The 6,000-nt window shown below is 39.8% G+C and overlaps 1 non-coding gene across 1 annotated transcript; it reads right to left on the reverse strand.

Moving 5' to 3' along the window:
* Positions 1-5,262: 5,262 nt before the first annotated feature.
* Positions 5,263-5,369, reverse strand: LOC138397685 (U6 spliceosomal RNA). Its single transcript, XR_011235817.1, has one exon. It is a non-coding gene; the product is annotated as a U6 spliceosomal RNA (small nuclear RNA).
* Between the last annotated feature and the right edge of the window lie 631 nt (positions 5,370-6,000).

The raw sequence follows: 6,000 nt of genomic DNA on the forward strand, positions 1-6,000 counted from the left end.
GGAGGGGCCTCATTAAACCTCCTCCGTCAAATTAATCCTTTGCCAGGAAGATGCGGTTGGGGCCTAGATGTCTAAAATAACTCTTATTTGATTTTTTTCTCTTTTTGACTTGCTCTCCTTTTACAATCTGTTGTTTGAGACACTTGATGTATTTAAAGCTTTTAAAATTCACTATAAGCAAAGCAGAAAACATAATGATGGTTCATTAATTCAGAAGCAGGTTTCTAACTGATGCTGACATTTTGTTTATTATATCCGACCATTTTTCTGTTCCTTACTTTCTCTTGCTAAAACTCCAGCTGAGCTTTCCTTTAGTTGCATCAAAACTCTTTTCCTTTTTTTTCTTTTCTTTTTTTTTTTTGACAGAATCTTGCTCTGTTGCCCGAACTATAGTGCAGTGGCATCATCAGAGCTCACTCCTGGGCTCCTGGGCAACCTCAAACTCCTGGGCTCAAGCAATCATCCTGACTCAGCCTCCAGAGCAGCTAGGACTACAAGCACACCACCACACCTAGCTAATTTTTTTGTTTGTTTTTGTAGAGACGAGGTCTTGCCATGTTGCCCAGGCTGGTCTCGAACTCCTGGCCTCAAGCAATCCTCCCACCTCAGCCTCCCAAAGTGTGAAGATTGTAGGCATGAGCCACCGCACCTGGCCAAAACTTTTTTTTTTAGTGAGCTTTTACTGGGCTGTACTGCTCATTTTGTCTTGATTCAAACTTTTGATATTTTGTTCATCATGGATTCTTTTGCATTACTTTTGATGTTCTAAAAAATATTGCATGAAACTATCACTCACCTTGATTACTTAGTCGTTTGGCACCCCCTGAAGTTTGCACCCAAGGACAGTGCTTCACTCCATCACCCTTGTCCTCACCCTGATAATAACCAACTTCTATATCTCAGTGGCTTACAACAATGTTTATTTTTTGTTCCCATTACATTGAAGTTACATATTTGCTGCAATTCCACTGGGCTTGGCTGGGCTCTACTCAACTTGGCTCCACACATTTTAGTCTTTCTAAAACCCAGGATGAAGGAGTAGCCCTTCTCTGGGATATTCTATTCTCACCCGTGGAGGGTCAGACCAGGAGGGGACAGTTACTGACTATGATGAATCATGCCCTGATCTTAAAGCTGCTGCCTGGAACTGCCACCCTGTCACTTCTGCCCAGGTTCCAATGACCAGAGCAGTCACAGGGCCAAGCCTGAACTCAAAGGGGCGAAGGTGTGTAATCTGTCTTCTGAAATAGAGAAAATCTTGGGACTAGTCGAGGTACCACATACTATCTGGCTGAAACCTGAACTCTGGGAGACACAGTGTTGGAGTCCTGGGGGCTACTCACAAACATTCCAGTTCTACCCCCTGAGCATGGGGTAGGATTACACTCACTGGGCTCTGTTGAAGCTAAGCGTAGGTATGTGGTTTACTTCGGCCAACGGAGTGTGGTGTAGGCAATGCGTTTCACTTCTACACAGAAACGTTAAGCACCAACGCACAGTTCACCTCATTCCCTTTTTCTGCCTCACCAGTTAGGGAAGCCTGTGTCAAGATGCACCTCAGTCAGCCTACATCCCTGAGTGAGCAGAAAGCCCCGACAACCCATGATGAACATGGAGAATGAGATAAATAAACTTCTGCTGTGTTAAGCCACTGCAATTTGAGGGTTGTTTGTTGTCTCAGCATAACCTAGTGCTAGTACCTTTGGACTTTAAGGATGATTTCCCTTCTAATTGTCTGGCACATGCATTTCTAGGAAACAAAATACAATCACTCCTCCCTCATGGGTTAACCAGCAGTTCTAAAACTAGTGGTCAAAATCTAATAAAAACCAGGAGATTTACATAATTTCAAAGTACCCCTCACAATAACACACTTACTAATTACAAAGGGAAAAAAATTACAATCGAGAAACCTTGATAGACACCAACTTAACCAAGTGATCAATACATTATCAGTAATGGGATAAATGAATATCGTGTACCTCCTAATAGGATGCATTGAAAAAGATACAACATCAGTTCTGTGGTATTCCTGGGTATGTAAAAAATACATACCCTGAAACCAATCCTGAGAAAACACTAGAAAGCACCAAGTTGAGGGGCATTATTCAAAATATCAACAGGTCAAGAGTAGCTGAGACACAAATGAGTTAAGTATAAGGTATGGAAACTCACGTGACACAGACATTGCAGATCATTGGGAAACAATACCTTTCAGTAAATGGTTGTAGGACAACCACTCATTGAAATGTACACTGGGAAAAAATGAAATTAAATCACACCTCATCGCATACACAGAAATAAATTCCAGGTGGGTTAATGATAAAACTATGAAAAGCAAAATTATAAGCTATAAATTTTATTTTAAAAGACACAATGGGCAGAAGCTATAAAGAAAAGCTGACAAATTTGACAATATGAAAAGGCACCATAAGGAGAAAGAAAAGATTAGCCACAGGCCAGGCACCCTGGCTCACACCTATAATCCCAGCTCTTTGGGAGGCTGAGGCAGGAGGATCACTTGAGGCCAAAAGTTTGAGACCAGCCTGAGCAATATATAGAGACACCATCTGTATAAAAATTTAAAAATCAGCCAGGTGCAGTATCACGTACCTGTAGTCCTAGCTACTAGGGAGGCTGAGGCAGGAGGCTCACTTAAGTCCAGGAGTTTGAGGCTGCAGTGAACTATGATTGTGCCACCCCACTTTAGCCTGGGCAACACAGTGAAACCCTGTCTCATTAAAAATAAAAAAATATTAGCCACAAGTAGAAGATGTCTGTAGTGAATACAACTAACAAAGAATTGAAATTCAGAAAATATGAGTAGCTGTGATTCAAAAAGAAAAAAACAACCTAATAGAAAAATGAGCAAAAGAAATAAATAGTAATATCCCAGAAGAAAATCTGATTAGTAATCAGGAGGGCTTGCAATGCTTGGCAGATCTATATGTTGTGCCCAAGAGTTCACTACTATTATCCAGAAGAGCCTGGATTCAAACCTGGAAAGTTAGGCTTCAGAGCTTGTTCTCAACCACAAAACACTACTTCATCCTACAAATCAATAATCCTGAAATACAATTATTTTTTACTTAAATGAAACAAGTGAGGCAAATTTCCAAAAAATTTTGGAATGGACTAAAAAGAAAATTCTGAAGCAAATGTTTTCTTTTATGGAATAAAAGAGGGTAATTTTACAGACAGATGCTTGCTTTATTTATAGTAAAAATACAACCACCTCAGAGCTGCATTGCCCCTTTCTGCAGAAGCCTCTGAACTCATGTTCAGAGGAGTTTTCATTCATCCCAAATGTGTGTCTTTGAGGTGGTTGGAAACAAGACCAATTGTTTTCTTTTATAGATAGATAATAGAAGCAATTGGCAGCAAGTCCCAGCGCAGAGGCAATTAAAATTGACAACACTAACAGTTAATTATGAGGGTCTCTTAGAAACACCATAGTGTTAGAGATTACAGTCCATTCATAAAAGTGCTAAATGCTGGATGCTATATTTATCCTTTAAGACCATGAATACCATGATTTCTGGATACCCTGTAGCCTTGGTTTTCCATTTGTTTAGTTGCTCAGTGACTGGCTTACAGTATGATCAGCACATTGCTGATGCAGCTCTGCCCATCTGTGATAAATGGTTGAATACTCATTCGAAGCAGCAAAGAGCCTATATCCATTAACTCATTCAATCACCCTACAGTTGGACCTCACCTACTGGCATTGGTAAATCACTGAAGATGGTTAGTGCCTCTTAGAAGACATGCACATAAGAAACCAGGGGTGGCAGCAAGGGCCACGGAAAGTATGCTGACCTAGGATTCCAAACACATTGGTTTGGAGACCTAGCTCTGCCAACAGCCATTTCCTTTCCCGGAACTTAATCTCTTTGAATCTGTTTTCTTATCTGTCAAATGGGAGTGAATGATGGGCACCCAAGGCAGCTGAAACAGCATGAAAAGGCAGAGAATCAGAAAAGCTTGAAATGCAACAAAATTGGGCATGCGTTTCAGTTAGGCTAGCCCCGATTCTTAATGCTAGCTGCCCATTAGGGTTACCTGAGGAAATCTTTTAGTTAGTGAGCCCACCACATATGAGGTTCTGTTCATTAGTCTGGGGTGGGGCTCAAGCATTGGTATTCCAATGCCATGGTTCTCAAACTTTAGCAACCAACGGAATCATCTGAAGAGCTTATTAAAACACAAATGGTTGGGCTCCACCCCCAAGTTTTCTGATTCAGTAGGTCTGGGGCAGGGCTAAGAATTTGCAATTCTAACAGGTTCCCAGGTGATGCTGAGATGCTGATACTGCAGACCTACCTTCTTAGAGAACCACTCAGAGTGTGCAGAAAGGATTAATAAAAAATACCAGAAGGGTATTTGAGGGCATTTGCTTTTTCCTCTCCATTAAATGAGAAACATAATGTCTTATCACCCTGAAATTCCACACTGTTTTGTTAACCAAGTACAGAGGATTTAGCTTTTGAAATACACATGTTAAGGAACAGGTAATAGAGATTGCTTCTCAGGAGGGAAGCTGCTGAGTGAAAGAGATTTTTCACTGTATACATTTTGGTACTACAGGAATTTTGCATTATATGCATGTATATCCTAGTTCATTGTAAAGCCAACCTTGGCTCAACCTAATGACTGACAAAAGTAATAGAGGAGGCTTCTGGCTTTTATGATGTGTGGCTATCATCTTCTCTATATATTTTATTCCCCAACATTCCTTGCACTGTAGCAAAATTCAGTTGAGCAGTTACAAAAGATCATAAAAAGGAGGAAAGAAAAGAGGGAAGTTAGGAAAACTGGGAGGGAAGAATAGAAAAAAAAGGAAGGAAATATAGGCTTGTATAATAAAGTTTGTGATTTGTGCTCAGCCAATTTCTCTTTCAAGGAAAAAAATCATGTAGGAGAATTAGATAAATACCCTGATTAAAAGCTACAAAATAGAATTTGAGGAAAAGGCATGAAGTCAAGAGTAAATTGTCAATTGATAACAATTTTTTAAATAATTTATTGAGGGGATTTCCATGTCACAAAGACTTAGAAGAAAAGAAAGAAGGAAAACAAGCCTATCAACCATATCTATCTATATCTCTATCATCTACCTTTAGCTATATTTATATACACCTATGACAGGTAGAGGTAGATATGTCTAGATAGATAGACACATGTAAAATATATTACATATTAAATAAAATTTGATAGTCTTATTACATAAAAGTAGAAATACAGAAACAAATTTTTTTTTTTTTTTTTTTGGAACGCTTCACAAATTTGCACGTCATCCTTGCGCAGGGGCCATGCTAATCTTCTCTGTATCATTCCAATTTTAGTATATGTGCTGCCAAAGCAAGCACCAGACACAAACTGTTTATTATAGCATGCAATGGGAAGTGCAAGACTTGCACGGTGCAAGTTCAGGCTTTGTCCACAACAGGGAGCAGTGAAACCACAGATACTATCATGGTTTTCCTGACTTTGTGTTTCTGATATTTCTCAACTGAGGAATCAGAAAATAGTAGGGGATGGGAAAAGGAGAGTATGGGTATTTTGAGGGATAGATCTTTGAAGTAAGCAATAGTCTCACACATTGCAGCTTTAGAACCATAGAACAGAACACCCAGCTGCCACTGCTCACCTGTGATTTTCTGCAAGTCCTTTTCCTTTACAACCTAAGAATTAAATACTTTCAAACATCTGACCCCTATCAAGACAATATCCTTATTTTTAGAAGCTTTTCATTCTTCTTAGATGAACTGGCTAGAATTCAGAATGTGCTCTTTGTTTAATGAAAAATGGGTTCATATTATCAAAGGTTGATTGCAAAATCAGAATCACAAAAGGTAGGGAGTATGCCACTCCTAGCTTGAGGCTAGGAGTCCAAGACCAGCCTAGACAACACAGTAAGACCCCATCTCTACAAAAGTTTTAAGAAATTAGCCAGGCTTGGTGGTGCTGGCCTGTAGTCCCAGCACTTTGGGAGGCTGA

The sequence above is a fragment of the Eulemur rufifrons genome, chromosome 16, assembly GCF_041146395.1.
Source record: "Eulemur rufifrons isolate Redbay chromosome 16, OSU_ERuf_1, whole genome shotgun sequence".
Lineage (NCBI taxonomy): Eukaryota > Metazoa > Chordata > Mammalia > Primates > Lemuridae > Eulemur > Eulemur rufifrons.